Source organism: Aethalodelphis obliquidens, unplaced genomic scaffold (assembly GCF_003676395.1).
Source record: "Aethalodelphis obliquidens isolate GAN/ISIS:26980383/991018 unplaced genomic scaffold, ASM367639v1 scaffold1, whole genome shotgun sequence".
Taxonomy (NCBI): domain Eukaryota; kingdom Metazoa; phylum Chordata; class Mammalia; order Artiodactyla; family Delphinidae; genus Aethalodelphis; species Aethalodelphis obliquidens.
The window spans coordinates 47102205-47120337 of NW_020837945.1; the positions used below are offsets into that span (position 1 = coordinate 47102205).

The 18133-nt window shown below is 40.4% G+C and overlaps 1 protein-coding gene and 1 long non-coding RNA gene across 3 annotated transcripts in view; one reads left to right on the plus strand and one right to left on the minus strand.

Annotated features, from left to right (window-relative positions):
* The window catches only part of COL8A1 (collagen type VIII alpha 1 chain), a 56574-nt gene that overhangs the window by 17489 nt on the left and 20952 nt on the right, over positions 1-18133 (plus strand). The gene's annotated exons all lie outside the window — the stretch shown is intronic.
* LOC113618936 (uncharacterized) overlaps positions 3234-18133 on the minus strand; it is a 49464-nt gene continuing 34564 nt past the window's right edge. Inside the window, exons 3-5 of one of the 2 annotated variants that reach the window (XR_003432206.1) lie at positions 11616-11734; positions 8008-8215; positions 3234-4088 (exon numbers count right to left, since the gene is read on the minus strand). This is a non-coding gene — a long non-coding RNA (uncharacterized LOC113618936). The remainder of the gene's footprint in view (positions 4089-8007; positions 8216-11615; positions 11735-18133) is intronic. The other variant, XR_003432204.1, reaches the window with a different exon arrangement.

Here is an 18133-nt window from a genome sequence, read left to right on the forward strand (position 1 = left end):
AAGAATGGGTAGACTAGTTCACTCCAAATGGTGACTGTGTCAGGATCATTGACCATTTTACCCTGTGCCAACAAAATTAAAATCAGTAACTGAATGTAGACACAGGAGAGAGAAAGAAACTCATTTTAAATGGGTTTCTCACATGGTATAGCTCAAAACCACGGGTCCTTTGAAAAAGGCCACTAGCTAGTTGATGTCATATCAATACCAACCAAACTCCGGCAGGATTCTGACCATGGATGATCAAATCAACCTCCCCCTCTTCATTTATGGTAGTGGGTCTCAGGCAAACAATAGCTAGGGCCAAGGGATTGCTGCTGAATGAAGTTTTTTGTTCCAAGTCATTTTTACCACTTGCACTGAAATGCCAGAAATGAATGTTGTCAGGGATGCTGTTGGATAGAACATACTCAAAATCAACTAGAAACATTTAATAAAAAAGTTTTTCTTGTTTTATTTTGAGAATATCTTTTTGCTATGATCACTCAGGGAGTTAGCCAGACCTGGGTTGGCTTCATTAGTCATCTCAGAGAATGTGGAGAGATTATGGGAAAATCTTTCCATTTTTGAGAAATTGCTGATTACCAATCATATTCACTTCAGTCAGTCTTTGAGGCTTAGTACGAAACTTGGAAGTACCAAAGTAAATGTGGGAAGGGGCAGAGGAGGTCATGCAACCAACAATGAGGTCTCTTCTTACTACAGGAAGGCGAAGATTCTTTGCAAAGACCTTCACCTCAGAAGAATCTTGCTGCCATCCACCCCACCCATTGAGAAAGATTTAATCAGAATTTTTAAAAAGATAGAAAGAAATTTGTTTTCATTTTTAAATTTTGCAAGTTCAATCAACAAACGTAATTTCCTTGTCCACTACCCAGGCCTTCAAAACCATCTGGGTTAACTCAAAGCCAGGTTTAGCACTTTTTGTTTCCATTTTGTGAGCAAAACATGATTTGGATTACAAATTTCTCTGAGGTTCATGCATAGAGCTGAGAGACTCTGTCATTTCCTTATCAGAAGCAACAGGAGAAATTCCAAATATGAAGACTCACAAAGATTTATTGCCTCAATTCCCAGCCTGACACTTGGCTCAGCACAGCGAGTACACAGCCAAAAAGAAGTCCTTTACTAAGGTATGAAAGGAACTGGCTGCTTGTGAAGTCCAGACTTGGGAGTGACACAAACAGGGGTTTGGGCTTTTCCAAGGCCAGCAGAACCTAGTCTGTTTGAAGTCGGATCAGTTGATTTCTTGAACATTTCAAATAAGCAAAATTCTGCAGGAAATGGGAGCCAGATGCATTTTTAACTCAGGAGTTCCTCGGAAGACAGGCAGAAAATAATCAAACGACATCCTCTAGTTTCATTTTGGCCCTCTCCTAGACCTACCCTCTAGAACTATACCCCAGACATGTATGTAGAGACAGTGATGGAATAAACTCCAGGAGGGGTACAGGTAGAAGTGTATCTAAATAATAATTTGAATTTATTTAGATAATAATTTAAAATTTATTTACGTAAGAGTTGTATTTAAATACAAAAAGAAACAATATGTGTCTGATATAAATGTAGACAAATTTTAAAATACTACATTATTTGGAAGAGGCTCCAAAACATTTTAGGAAGCATCTATTGTAAACCAGGCACTTTGTTGGCAATTTTCACAATGATCCTCTAAGGTAGGTTGTCATTATTCTCATGATACACTTAAGAAACTGAGGCTTCTTGAGATTCAGTGATTTGCCAGAGGCCACAATGACTGTAAATGAAGAGGCTCATCAAAGGAGTCCCCAAGTGGTCCTCAGGATTGAAATCTAAATGGAAAGAATCTAAGACTAAGCTTCTTCTACACTAGCTTTTGCTAGTCCTCCATGTGACCCAGGAATAAATGAGCAGCCTGTGTTGAAGATGAGTCAGGAGTGGTTGGCAGCTGTTGCCTGCGCTCTAGAGCCCATGAGCCACAACTACTGAGCCAGAAACACCACCACGCCAAGTAGGCACAGGCAACCTTCCCCCATGAACTCAGAGGGGAGAAGGAAGATGGACTCTCCTTCTCCAAAAAGCTTTGGCTTCAGACATTTAGAGAAAACATAAGAAACATGAAAAGAAGAAAACAGACTCACTTGGCCACACCTAGTCACTAGCTTGCTAATACCTTGTTCTTTGTTCTTGTGACTTTCACAGAAGATGAAATATTTCTTGCCTCTTAACTTCACATATGCTGCCCAGAAGCCCCCAGGTTTCCTGGAATTAAGGATTCCAAATATTCCAGCAATAATTTTCTGACACCAAGCTTTGGCTGACAGAGAGCAGATACATACCATGTTTGGTACAACTGATGTCTGGGGATTTTTCCTCTGCTTTTTCTTCCAATGAAACTGTCCCATTATTGGTTTTGATTTATTAATTATGATATTTCCCTTTCCAGAAATCTCATTTGCAAGATAAAAAAAAAGAATAAAAATGGTAACGGATAGCCATCCCTGGTATTTTGTTAGTTCTCCTCGGCTTTTGCTTTTGAACAGTCTGCTCTGTTTCTTGGGCGCTTCTGTGTCAGCAAAGAAAATCATGGACATTTTAGCATGGAATTTTTAATGGGTATCCATGTTAATCAGGCCCACTCCTAACATTTGTGATGCTTTGGTCCAAAGTACAAGTGGAGGCCCTCATACCATACATTTAAGTATTTAAAAGTTATGGATTGGGACTTCCCTGGCGGTCTACTGGTTAAGACTTCGCCTTCCAATGCAGGGAGTGTGCGTTTGATCCCCGGTCAGGGAGCTAAGAGCCTCATGGCGGAAAAATCAAAACATAAAACAGAAGCAATTTTGTAACATATTCAATAAAGACTTTTAAAATGGTCCACATTAGGCTTCCCTGGTGGCACAGTGGTTAAGAATCGCCTGCCAATGCAGGGGACACGGGTTCAAGCCCTGGTCCAGGAAGATCCCACATGCCGCGGAGCAACTAAGCCCGTGTGCCACAACTACTGAGCCTGCGCTCTAGAGCCCACGAGCCACAACTACTGAGCCCACGTGCCACAACTACTGAAGCCCGCACGCCTAGAGCCCGTGCTCTGAGAAGCCACTGCAGTGAGAAGCCTGTGCACCATATCGAAGAGTAGCCCCCGCTCACCACAACTAGAGAAAGCCCGTGCGCAGCAATGAAGACCCAATGCAGCCAAAAATAAATAAATAAAGTTTTTAAATAAATAAATAAATAAATAAAATGGTCCACATTAAAAAGAAATATATATGTGTATATATAAAGTTGTGGGTCAAGCTAACAAACTGTTAAATAGCTTCTGTTTTATCCTCTGCCTTGGCAAATATACATTCATAGCGACCTGAAAGGCCACATTCAGATTTGGAATTCTCAGACTCCTTGAAGTGCTGCACAGGAATGCAGAGGTGCAGGGAGGCCAGCCTACCCCTGGCTCATTTGTTCCCATCTCCAGCTCAGCCGTGGACCACAAGAGGTTTCACAACCAGGCATGTGAAGATGCCACCTGCACAGCCAACCCCATTCACAACCACTAACAAGCCGTTGCTCCCTGGCCCCATGTTGGACCCAGAGGTGTACAGCCCAGGGGGACAGTCCATCTCAGGAGGCTGAGCCCTGAGAAGAAGCCTGTGAAGTCACTAGAAAGAACTCAAGATCATCCGGTTAGAGAATTCTAGGGTACGTGTACCTGAGCATGGTCTAGAAGAAAGCAGGCTCTGGACAGCACAATCTCTGGGATCCTTACGCCATGGCAGGTGGAGAAGGTACAGCTTCAGGAAGGTCAGAGCAGAGGCCCCTCTTGGCCTGATCCAGGTAGTACTTGGACTTAATGTCCCCTTTATTGTAACAGCTAAGTAAGAATTAACCTTATACTGGACATGTTTTATCCATCATTTCCAAGTAACAGCGAAAGACATCTCAGAAGGATATTTAGAACTAGAAGCTCAAGATCCATGGTTTCTCATAAGGCGAGGCATCTCCACCTCAGTATCACTGAGGATTATTCAGTTTGCTCTTTGAATTGCAAGTACAGTCATCTGATTTCCCGCTCCAGTTTCCATGGTCCAAAGCCAATGAAGAAACAGAATCTGTTAAATATTCAAAAGGAGACATCATTAACAATGGATTATTATCTAACGTGGAAATAACTTAATTAAAAGGAGGGAGTATAAGTACATATTTCATTGTCATAAATTTCCTTAGAAGATGAAACAAGTAAGAGCCGGAGAAATGTACTCTGGGAGATGGGAAGGAGGGAAGAGTGGGTTCCTTGGGTTTACATTTGTTTCAAGCGAGGTAGACTGTGATTCTCCCTCCTGTCTAATGCCCTGGATCCACTCCTGCCTCTGTCAGTAATAATAACAACAATAAAAACAGGTAATACTTATATCGCACTTACTCTGTGCTAGACGTTATTCTAAGAGCTCTACCTATATTTACTTATTTAATCTGCACAAAAGCCCTACAAAGTAGCTATTATTATTATCTTCATTTTATAGAGGAGGAAAGTGAGGCATAAAAAGATTTTGGAAAAAAGGTAAGCCTTGCCCAAGGTCATGTAGGTAGTAAGATTCAGAGCTGGGATTTGAACACTGGCACTAGAGTCTGTGCACTAGCAACACATTCTACTACTTCTTGGGATGGTTTACCACCTAGGGACTGGCCAGCTCAGCTATTGCTCACCCTCTGCTCGGCCCTGCTTCACCAAGCAACCATGCATTTGCCCCTAGTAGTTGGAGGTTTGACCTGGAAGAGTGGGTGTCTCTTTGGCTGACCTGGGACTTTCTGTTTACTGTGGGATGAGAAAAGCTTCCAGTAGTTGTCACCATGAAGTGCAATGTGGAACTAAGGACTTGGTATTAAGCCCTTTTCAAGTTGTGTATTAGCAGTGGTTTTTTACTGATGCTAAAATTATTAAAGTAATTTTTAAGATAAATTGTTGAATACTGCATCATTAAAAAAAAAAAAAAGGAGTTCAAGGAAACCATAACAGCCCCAAATTCTCTCAACAGCTATTGGGACTTTTTTTTTTGAGGAACTTCGTATATTGAAAATTTATTTATTCTCTTGTCTTTAAGGTTCACAAAAGATTAGGGGGTTTGTCTTACTTTTCTTTATTTTCAGTTCTTATTAGATTACCTTACATATAAGAGGTGTTCAGAAATTTTTAAATAAATAAAGTTTTGCCATATTCTTCAATAACCCTCAGTTTTAATCTGGAAGCTCAATGAATATAAAGAGCAGAATAACATTTGCATAAAAATTCCAAATTCAACCATTGTGGGTGGGCATTAATGTGGAAAGTTTATGTATGTTCCAAAGTCTATTCTATATTCAAAATTCCTATTCAAAGAGGTGATATGGTATAATAGTTAAGTGCCTAGACCCTGGAAGCAGCCTCCTTGAGTTCAAATCCCAATCCAGCTACTTACTGTCTGTGGGGCTTTTTACTTGTTAAACTCTTTATGCCCCAGTTTCCTCACAGGTAAATAGGAGTGATTATGATAATAGTTTCTGTATCAGGGGGAATTTTCTGAGGATTAAATAAGTTAATCAACACAAGGTGGTTAAATGAATTAACATAAAATGTCTTCAGTACTGCCTGGCAAATAGTAAATTCTCCATGAATGTTAGCTGTCATGCCAAACCATCCCATAATTTAAGAACAAATATGGTTTCTTTCAGCACATAAAATAGTTGTATTTTTAGGGATTGATAAAGTAGTTAACCATATTTTTTCTTTACGGTTAAGAGAACAGTTAACAAAATAAAACCAGAAATAATAGAATATAACACCTGCTGCATTAGCCACCAAGTGTAAGCAACATAATAAGCTATGTCATGAAAATATGGTTCAGAGACAAGGTCTTGGCTCTCACAGAATCAGCTGACTCACTATCTTCCTCCCTACTCTTAGCAGGCTTCACCCTTCTAAGAATTTAAGGAGCAGGGACCACAAACTTAGCTGTAGTCTGCCACAATTGATCAAAGTCACACCAACAAACACCAAGGGAATAAACTGCACAAGTCCCAGACCAACATCATATCCATTCAGCAAAGGGTATCTAGATAGTTCAATGGGAACCCTCAAGCATGTGTTTTTTTGTTTATGCAATGAAGCCAGAGGAAATTACAGCAGGACTGCATAGCCAAAATGTTCCAAAGCATACACACCAGTTTAAATCCTTTTTGGAGTCTAAATTCCTTCCTTCATGATCTTAACCTTTGCTGTAGGAACCCTTCCTGGACTCCTCCCCAGGCCATTCTTCACAGTGAAGCTTGGAGCACTCATGGTACTACTTCTAGTTACTGTTTACTTCATTGGCATGTGGGCTTCTCATTGTAATATCATTAGCATAAGGCAGGGGTTCCTGCTGGCAAAGTAACCAGAGTAATGTTCAGTTGTCCCTTTAGCTCCTTTTGGTTGTATCCATGTTCTTGGCTTCCAGTCTAAGAATGTTAACATTTCATAGTTTCCTCTTATTTCTTTTGTATATTTCTCCACACAGTCTCATTGGCCTCTTATAGTTTTTCCTTAATTTATTAATATCTCATTTTTATTTCTTCTAGATATCCTCAATACCTTAATATCCTCAATCCAACACAAGAGATTTCTCTTCTGATGCCTACTCAGAAACATCAAAATTACATTTTTGTTTCAGGAAGGTGTTTCAAACACAATTCAATGCAAGCATATGTAAATATCAGATGCTAGCTCAACAGACCCAGGACAGATTATTTCTTTTAAGGACGGTTTTATTTATGGATGTGCCTAAGATACCATAATTGGTTGATAAAAGATATATTAATATCCTATTGGATATTATGAACTATGGCAATAGCAAGAGTGCAAAGCTATATAAATGCTTATCATGATAGCTACCCTCTTTTGAGTTTCTGCTACTTAGCAAGTCACTATAAGACATTTATTATCTACTATGATCTCAGTAAGAATTATTATTCCCACTTTCCAGGCTAAGTAATGGAGGTTCCTCAGTTACACAGCTGGTAAGTGGCAGAGCCAGGATCCAAATCCAGGTGGTTCAGAATCCCTCGCCCACAGGCTCTCTCTGCCTTGAAGGCCCCTCTCAGTACAGGGCCCCCAGTCACTGCAATACATTTCAGAAGGAAGAACTGAAACTCAAACATCTCCGCCAATCGCTGCGAAGCAAATTATCACTAGAATTAACTAAGAAATGAAAACTAAACTTTTATATTCCTGGTTCATTGTATAATCTTTCATGGATAATTCAATTTCCCCTAGTGTTTTCCTTGAGAGAGAAGATAATAAATCTTGAGGAAAAATATGGTACTACTAAAATTAATATTCACCATAATAACTGGATTTGACTTTAGGAAGCCAGTGCTACTGATAGTTAAAGATGATGTCTTCTTAGGGAGGGAGACTTTCTTATGATATCACATTGCACATTTGTGTAAAGTACTAACTTCTTTAACTCTTTCAAATATTTTTTGTGTACCAGCTCAACAATAAGTAAGGACCTTGATAACTTCAAAGAGATGGTGCCTCGTCCAAGCCTAAAATGAGCCATGGTCTATCCTTTCCCTGTGGGTTTTATCCCACAGCTCAGAACTGACACCATTTACAATGCAACCCCATTCCCTTTAGAAAGTTTTTTCTCTGGTGATTTGAGATCTTACCAGTTTTGCCACAGTTTATAAATCCTGGAGCTCCTCAGACACAAGGTTTTCATTTAATATTTAACTTTGGCACAGACACATTTTTAAGTTTCTCCAGCCCAAAACTTGGAAAAGAGTTAAGGAAAAGTAGCCAGGAGAACTTTACAACAATATTTTTAAAACTTCATACGTCCAGATTTAAAAATAAATACATTTATATTTTCTTCAGAAACAGCAATAACTCTGAGCTGACATGATTTTTAATAATGCTCTTGGTAACAGTTGGTGGACCCAACATCTTTTTTGGGGGAAAAAAAAAAAAAGAGAAAGAAAGAAGAAAAGAAACCTCAAGTACCTCCCATTTACCTGTGATGATCTGGCTCGGTCCTTGAGAGGATTAGGAGCGTTTCTTTCATAAAGTTACATTTCATTAGGATGAACGTTTTGCTCCAACCCAAATACATTGCAGCCCATCATCACCATTTAAGTTGATTATCAAAAAGCAGATCAATGTATAATGCATCCTGCCACTGCATCTCGAATCACAACACGCAAAGTATGGAAGTGCAAGTTACTACAAAAGACAAAGCAGATGTCCCAAAACAAAGGAGCTAGAAGCAAGATAATATTAACGATAATAATAAGACATATATCTCAGAATCAGTGTGAGAAACCAACACTAGAATAATTTCAAATTCCAGGATCTGTGAAAGGAATGTTGCCCCATTCTCCTCTTGATTGTGATATAAGGAGATTGTCATAATTTGTAAAATACAATGGAAACTCGTCTGCACATAACTAAAATTTGATTGAAATTGGCACATAACTAATTTCATCTCAAATGAGATTAACTATTATTATTATTTCAAATAGTTGATATTTTTCCTTTTCTCAAACTGAGAAAGTAATTGGTGACATTAAGGTAAATTAATAGTAGTTGCAAGGGCAAATTTTAGCCAGAAAGGTACTACATTCCTGGATATAAGGAACTCCACAAACCCAAACTCTAGAGAGCTAAGCAGCTCCAAAAGAGACCCTTTTTTTTTTTTTTTTTACCCCAGTTGTCCCCACCATCAAGCACCAAACCATCTGGTTTGATTCTGCACGTACTAAAATGACCACATGAGACTCACAGTTTATAATCAGCTGATGGCAGAGTGAGGCCTTCAGGTGGCAAGGGCAGTTGCACACCAAGGGCTGACATTTATGAATCACTAACTCCAGGCACTGTTCAGAGCACTGTATATGGGAAAACTTCACTTACTCTTTACAATACCCAAGTGTAATATATAACACCAGTTATCACCATTTTTTATAGGTGAAGAGTGGCAGGTGCAGAGAGGTAAGTAACTTGCCCAAGGTCACCCAGACCATGAGTGGCAGAGGGAGAATTTAACCCTAAGCATCTGGTTTAGATCCCATACATGTAACCACCCTGCCATGCTTTGTCTCACACTTACCATCCTCCAGTCAGCCTACCAGTCAGACTTCCCAGTAAACTGCCTTCCAAATACCTGATACAAAATGTCAGGTAGACCCAGCTTGACAGAGTCCTCAGACCACCACCCTTTCCCTTCTCATTGCCCAGAGACTCTCATCCCACCCACGTCTGTTCCTCCCTGAGGGGTCACCCTCTCAGAAATTCTCCAGCCCTCCATTCCAACCTGTACCTTCTCATAGGATAATGACTTCTGTTAGAGGATAGGTAAAAGTTCATCTTCTCAAAATTATTAACACAAATATGTGAATGACTTAATTGGATAACTCAATCCGAGAGCATTTGCATTTCAGAAGAGGGCTTTATTAACCCAAATGAATCGTGCAGGAGGGGACTTTGTTGCTATTTGGTTGTTTTTACAGTGCCTGTGGTACAAAAGGCGCAGCATTTGGAGTCAGAAAGAAGTTGCAATCCTAGTTCTGCCACTATCGCCTATGTAAAGTTGGGCAAGTAACTCAATATTCTGAATCTCTGGCTCTTCACCTATTTTAAAAAATAAAAGCAACTCTTCACAGTAGTGTTGTCACGATTAAGATGATATATGTCTAGCACCTAACATACTGCCTAGCACATGGTGGGCATTCAATAACTGTCAGTCTTTATGCTATTCTTCCAAAACTTCCCAGAACGTAGAACCATGGGGCTAACCCCTGACATAGACTGCCATCATTTTGGCAGCGAAGCTGGATCGACAAGGCTTCTCAGTAAGGGCAGCCATCCTGCTATCTGCCTCCTTGGCAGGCTGCCCTCCATTCCTAGGGTCACTGGAGAAGGAGAATGAGTCAGCAGGGACTTTGGAAGGCTAATGAGACTGCAGCTTCACTAAAGACCAATGCTCGTGATGTTGGATTATACGCCATAGGCTGTTTTATAAAGCGATTCATCAACATTGCCTACAAACTTATCCATTCATTCAAAAACATGAAATAACTACTATGTGCCAAACGTTGCGCTAAGCCCTAGGGAATAAAGAAATTAAAGTAGCCAATGTACTGCCATGTGCTACCTGGTAGCAGAGGTGACAACAAAAGAGAGAACAGCAAAGTCCTTCCCCCAAGAGGTGTACACATGCAGGAACACACACTCACAAGACACAGAACCATACCCTGAGAACAATGATTACCATCCATGGTATCATCCGTTCAATTAGTCATTCTCCAGATTTTTATTGAGCACGAACTACGTGCCAGCCGCTGGGAAACAGCATGTTGAATGAGACAGGCCAGGTTCCTTCTCTCACAAACTTTATAGACATAGCAGGAGGAATAGACAATGAATATAATAAATGAGCAAGATAATTTCAGTTATTGAGAAATGTTATGAATGCGGCAGTGTGACAGAGAATGACCAGATTTGAACATTGCCTCGGTCAGAGTGGTCAAGGAAAGCTTTTCTGGGGGATGGCATTTAGCTGAGACTTGCATGACACGAAAAGGAGCTAGCCATGTGCAGAGTTGGGAAAAGACCATTCAGGCAGAAGGAACAGCTTGTGCATAGGCCCTGGCAGAAGCAAATTGGTGAATTCAATGAATGGAGGAAGTCAGCGTGTCTGGCCCTTAATCAACAGGTAGAGGTGGAATGAGGGACAGGCAGGGACCAGTTGAGATCAAGGTCTGAAAGCAGTGAAGGGAGTTTGGATTTTATGCAAAGAATAATAGGAAGACATTGGAGGGATTTCAGCAGAAGAGTACTGTGCTCTGATTTACATTTTTTTCAATGATAATATTTATAGAATCACACTCTAATAAGGTTAAATGGAGTCAGAAGAAGAATTCCTTTCTCACATTATACATACAATGATCATCAACTTTAAAATAATTATAACATAATACACTAATTCTAACTAGAAGTATAGTTTCAGCATCACTAGGCTAAATGTAATGATTCAGCCGTTCAGAAACATTCAGTAGCTCACGAGTCCATAATGACCATCATTACCCAGGTGAGGCAAAAGAAAAAAAAGTATCCTTTAATAAATTCTGAACAAATAGATACCAGGCAAAGTAAACTCTATTTGAAATTAACACTCCTTCAGCCTAGTGTGCATTCTACAAAACAGGCATATTTGAGCTGTAACCTTCCTAGCTCATCAAGCTGGGTTTGTGATTTATGTTAATCCTGCACAGTGGAGAGTGAGCCAGGTCCTCTTCTGTGTTTTCCAGTCATGAATCCCAGCATGCTAACTGTGAAGGTGCTAATGGTCCAAAGTGTGGCATTAGGCTGGTGTTCAAGGAATCTTAGCTTGCCCCCTCTCTGGGGATGAGGTGCCCTTCTGGTGTGATCCAAGAGGCACCAAGAGGCCACCTTGCCCCAAAGATCTTCCTAGTGATCCTCACGCCCCTGGACTTCCTCATCACAGATTCCTCCTTGAGGTGATGGGAACTTTATTAAAAGACAAATGTCTTATCCAGGAAGAGTAACCCAATGACACCATTGTCAGTCATGAATCCGCTCCAACACTGGTTTCTTAAATTACCTGGTTGTTGCTAGCAGAGTCCATTTGCAGTTTAAGTCAGGGGAGAAGTTTGGAAAGTCAAAAATGTGGTTTTAAAAGGAGCACACTGAACTCTCTAACAACCTATATGGGAAAAGAATCTGAAAAAGAATAGATATATGTATAGTTAAATCACATTGCTGTACATCTGAGACTAGCACAACATTGTAAATCAAGTATGTTCCAATATAAAATAAAAATTTTTTTCTAAAAGGAGAACATTGAAAAATAAACTGTGGTATTCAGCAGTTAAAAAGAAATGTACTATCAGTCTTATTTACAAAAGCCAAGATACAAAAGATTATATATATACATATATATATATACATATATATGTGTGTATACATATATACACCCATATATATACATATATATGTGTGTGTATATACACACACACACACATATATATATATCACACACACACACACACACACACACACACACACACACACACACACACTGCCTCTTTGGGCACTCATTTCCATGCCTGCAAAATGAGTATAATAGCACCTGCCTCCCATAGTTGCTGGGATTGTATTAAATGGGATAATTTATGTAAAGCACCTAGCACAGTGTCTGGCACTTGGTAAACATTTATTCAAGATTTTTTACTCTTAATATTTTTATTAATAATAGAATTGGCAGTGCCTAAAACATTCTCAGCCATTACAAAATATGTGTTCGATGAATTAATGACGAGACTTCAATTAACCCCTGGTAGTGCCAGTGTCGGAGCAAAGAATGATGTCTGGTTTCCATTTCACAGTGAGACTATTCCAGATGTTAAGGTCAGTGGTAGCCAGGAGTGAGTCAAACCCTCCTCTAACAGGATTCTGCTGAACTTTAGTATATTGCTTCTGCTCTGATTATTGTCTATACCTGTATGTTTCATGAATCTGACAGGACACAAAGTAAATTAAAATTCAGGCTACCTATTATAATTTCTAGTTGCAAAAGATCTTTATTTTGAGGATCTTTATTTTAAATTAACTTTATAGTAACTTGAGCTCTTTGAAGGAAAATTCTCATGTAAGTTGTAATACACAATTACACTTTTTATGTTCAATCCAAAAGTTCCTTTAACAGGTCCTGGATATACCAATTTTTCTACCCAGTCAGAACTCAGAACCAAGCAAATAGCCAGCCTTTGTGTCTCTGGACCACTATGTCCACATCGAAAACTACAGGTGGATGGAGAGAGAAATGATAGATTGGAAGATGAATAGGTAGGTGGGTAGATGATAAACATATATAAAAAGGAATTTTCTTCACATGTTTGTGAAAATGTTTTATCATTTGATTTTGGTAGCAGCTGGAACAAGTAGAGTTCAGCAGTGAGAATCAGATTACTCTAAAAAAATTCAGAATATATTATCATATGCTAAATAATATGTAGGTTTACGAATTCTTTGCCTGACTCAGACTTCTCATGGATAACTCATTATTTTTTAAATATGCTTCTGTATAAGGCCAGATGCTCATAGAGATAATTCAAAAGTTATGTTCACTATGCAATGTCTTCCATTTGCATTCTTTGCAAGTCTTGTTGAGACTGATATTAAAATAAGTTTGTTTTTTGTGGATACACATCAAGGACTAGAGTGCAGAAAAAGCCCAATCACACACTGGAAGATGGAGGGAAGCCAGCATGAGATTGTAAAAATGCTGGCAATTATCCTCCAAGTGAGTTGGTCAGCCCAACACACATGAACAGGAGTTGAATGTTTCCCTGTGACTAATTTCGCAGAGATGGAAACTGACCCAGGGAAGAAGTCTGAGCAGTCAACTGCTCAGCTGGCCAACCCCTCTAGACGATGAGTCATTCCAGGACAGGGACCTCATTCTCCACTCAGTGTTGTGTCTACAGCACCTGGCACTTGCTAAGTACTGAACAATGTTGAATGGATGGATCAATGAATTAAGTAATTAAAGGATGAAAGCATTTCTCTGCCTTCCTTATATCTTAGAATTCCAATCCCCAAGAGGAGCACTGGGGGAGGATCTGGAGGTTGTTGCACAAACAAAGGCAAATGGCCAAGTAGTGTTTATAGGGAAATTTTAGAGGGAGGAGCAGTAGCAGGTGTGAGGGTTCCCCCTTGTCCTTGGCACATTTCAGGCAAGGGTCATGCACAAATATCCAGCAGGCCTGGAAGTCAGACTCCAGGAGAGGAAGCTGCCCCTTGGCCTGTGAGGCTTTTAAACTGTGTGACTCGGGAAGCACGAGCCCTTCCTCTGGTGTGATCAGAGGCTGAGATCAAATAGCTCGACAATGTGGCAGAATTTTGGCTCCAATCCCCTTCCTGGATACTCATCAATTGTGACTGAGGGGAGCAGTAGCACCTCTCCTATCTGGGAGATGGGGTGCTAGCCTTGCACCTCCAGATAAATAATGCAGTGAGCTGGTGGCAGGATTTGCCCCATCCATGTGCATGTTTGAGAAGCATCGGTCCCTCCCCTGGCATGATGGGGCGAGGGAGGGCTGGGGTCTGAGTCTTGCAAATGACCAAGATTGTTCATCTCAAGCACGTTAGGGCTGGGCTATAGTCAGTCTCCATGGAGCTTTACTGGAGGTGGACCCTTCTTGAATACATGAGCTCTTGCCTCTCAGTGGGGATGCGGTAGACAAAAATTCATCATGCCATCATGACCAGCCCTTCTCCCCAGGAGCTGCTAGAGATTCTTTGTGGCAAGGCTAAGCTTCAGGCCACCACCTCATGCCTCTGACTTCCCTAAGATACCTATTACTTTGTACCTCCATCTTACTATCTACCGATTCCCAGCCAGGGCAACGCACCCAGAGCCCCTAAACTGCCCCAGGCCCCATTCTTCTCAATTGCCTGAGTCCCAGTGCGTTGGGCCCTGTTCTACATTATAGATCAATCATTTGTCATAAAAACCTCTGGAATATATTAGCTTTCTCAGGTTCTGGAACTTTAACAGAAATTGTGGGCACTTAGCAGACCTATGGAGGAGGTATTTTGGTTCCAGGTAGGGATGGGTGCTTTTTAACACCACCCTAGTCATCCCACATGGCATTTCCTCCTTGCTTATAAAGACCCTGCCCTTGAATCCAGTGAAGAGGGAAAACGATTTGGTTCGTGTGTCCCACTCTGGCCCTTGAAGACATTGGCTTTTATTCAGACTCAGGTTCGAAATGGGCTGATGAGGTTGTAAACACTAGGTAGGAATCAGAAACCTGGAAAGGAGAAAAAGAATTAGGGATAGAGTTGGGAAAGGACAAGGGAAAGAGAAGAAGCAAGTGTAAGAGAAAAGGGGATAAGCAGGAAGCGGGATCAAGACAGGAAGCAAGACCAGATTCTTTGCATTTTTTTCAGACTTTGTCTTTGCCTTGGGTTGCCATTGAGGTGGAAGTGACATCTTAGTTGTGCTTGAATCCTTCATGGTTCCTAGCACGGTTCACAAAATGTTTGTTGAATGGGATAAATAAGAAAATTAAAGTGGTGTGTGGTAATAAGCTCAGTGAAATGGGTCATGGGTCATGGTGACACTACCCCAACATCCTCACTGCATGTTGTCTGGTCGGCTTCACTTCTCAAGCGAACAAAAGAAGGAAAAAAAATGAAAAGATTTTATTTTAATGGTAATTTCCATGACAGTAGCTGAAACCCCATCTCTTTGGAGATTTTTTTTCCCCTCAATATCCAGATTCTATTACTCTTACAGCAGAGAAGCTAGAAGCCTAGAAAAGCTGAATGGCTTACCCAAGGCCACACAGAGGCAAGTGTCAAGCTCAGGACAGACACTCCTGTTTTCCAACTCTCAGGGCTACGACTGTGAGAAGGCGAAATTGAACCCCATAGGATGTTCTGTTCCAGAGCAGACACAGATTAAGTATAAGATTCAGGTGAATTAATAAAATATAAAACAAAACGTGGGGAAAGTAAAAATAAATTGTAGACTACACAAAGCTGAAATGGGATCATGACACCCAATCCTTAATCTGTTTGCTATTAGGGTGGAGAGCAAGATAGTGCTTTGCTTTCTGGAATTCAGACATACTTTCTATTTATTATTTATAAATTTGAATATTTAAAGGAATACAAGGAAAACTCACACAAGCCAGGCTGGGCCTCTTTATAATGTAAATACCTTTCCAATGGGTAAAAAAAATACTGAAAGATGGTGAGTTTGTCTTCTGACAGTATTTCCCACACTTTTTTATTGTTAGCAAAGCTCCCTTGGAGTGTAACTAAGAGTTTCAGAGCAGTGGTAATGTTAAATCAAAGGGAAGGAAAATTTCAACAAGAATCAAGCTGCCCCAACTCCCCCTTTATTTTTAAGCAGAACCATCAAAGGGCAGCTAATGGAACTATACTTAAGTGGCATTAATTCATCCCTAAGAGGACTCTCCAAGAGTTTTATTGCTACATAAGGGAAAGCCATAAACCAGCAGGAGGAGAAAGCAAAGAAAATAAGTCTGGGGAGTCATCTTGTGTAAGAAAGTGAGCAGGTGGTCCGTAATGTGTCCTTGGCTGGTTTCCACAGTGAGGAGACAGAAATTCATGGCAAGGATGTGGCCCACAAAACAGGCAATCACAGAGAAAAGAATCGTGGGACTCTGCAAAGTGTTGTTGAAGAGTTCACATGAGTATGAAATCATCACATGTTCATCTCTCCCCCTCCTTCCCACCCTCCATCCAATTTCATGTTAATACTCGATTCCACAGCCTATTGCCTGACTCTTTCCAGTGTCTGGCATAATTAGGACAGAACAAAAAAGGACTAGACTGGGTAGAGACAAGGACAGTGAGTTTTTAGACTTGAAAGGAACATTGAGGATCATTTAATCTGACACTCTCGGTTTTACAAATAAGGAAATGGAGTCTCAGAGATTACCTTTATGGAGGGTGAGAACTTCAGAGATTTTTCACTTGAGGTCTAGAGTCCTAAATTGAATATTAAGACTGGGGATTTAGAAAAATGCCTCCGTGATACTGTCATTCAGCTCAGGCCAAGTCTAAGACCTTTAGAGCAGCCATAGAGACTATTACAAGCATCCTGTGATGAATGACAATTATCACCAATCTCAAGATTATGTTACCTTCAATCAACCCTTCCCTGTCTTTACAAAGTTTGTTATTTTTAAAGCAAAAAGAGCACTCGATTTCTAAGGAAGCAAGCCTAATATGTAGGATTTCTCCTTCTTGTGAGTTGGCAGGGGACACTAGAACACAAAATCAGGAGTGAGAATGAAAACTATAGACAGAGAGAAGAGGCAGGTTGATCCAATATTCAGAAACTGTAATGCACTCTCAGCCTTCCCACCACCCAAGATCTTATTTAAACATTTAGAAAAGGTGGGAGAAGATGGGATAAAAATATGGTGCCATTCATTTATTGGCTTGGCCAAAAAGTTCGTTTGGGTCTTTCTGTGCGATGTTACGAAAAACCCAAACGAATTTTTTGGCCAACCCAATGTTTGTCCAACAAGCAATTATAAAGCCTATTTTGTACACAGTTATGAACCAGGTGCAGAGAATCCCCAGAGATAAATGTCTGACCCCAGGGCTCCAGACACTTGAGAGAGCTTGTATATGGAGCTTCCTGCCCCCCATAGCCAGTTGGTAGATTTTATGACCATTGTTCAAAATAAAATACACTACAAATTTGCTTCACTTGGGGGAAAATTAATATTTTCTATTTAAATAAATGCTTGTGGCTAAAAAAGATTTGGGATTTATTTGGTATTTTGGATTTGAGGTTACTACTTTGCACTTACTATAAAAGAAGCATATGTTGAATTGAGTCTGTTTTTTCAGATACAAAACTCAGTGTAGTTTTGAATTAAGCAAGGATCTATGGTGCGGGGGAGGGGGACATGAATCTTTCAGACACAAGTCTTGGAATATGGTAAACACTAAATAAATGTGAACTATCCAATATTATTATTCCTCAAGTTCCTGAAAATAGTACGAAAAGATCAAGCTTCTAAAAAAAGTGATCTTAAGCTGATTATTTTTCTGACCTAAAAGTATAGCTATTATTACTCGTGGATCTTACTTCCTTCAACAGTAAAATATAGCCTAAGTCCTGCAGCCGCTCCCACAAGGCCAACCTGCTGCCATCACCGCCTAGAAATGTCTTTGGTTCTCTGAATGTTAAAGCCAAAGCCCTTCACAGTCAATACAAAGACAGCCTGCAGTGGCCAGTTCTCTATGGAAAGGGGAGCGAGACGAGATGGAGCATTTGAACCGAGTGCTCTCGGGCGACAAGCAGGTGGGGCAAGGGCTGAGGGGTGGGAACTCAGACGCTACACTTGTTATCCACCTAGTAGGAGCTATCTATACGTGACCTGTCTTTGGTATCTCAGGCAAGGGGACAATTGGGCAGCCTAGTTTTCATAATAGGTCTGGAGCAAAGTGAAGACAAAAAATCATTATCTTTCAAATTCTTCAAAAACAGGACTGCAATTAAGTGTGGTGGAACAGGTGCCCATAATCCCCTCTACTGCTATTGCTTCTCGTCATCCTCCTTCTCCC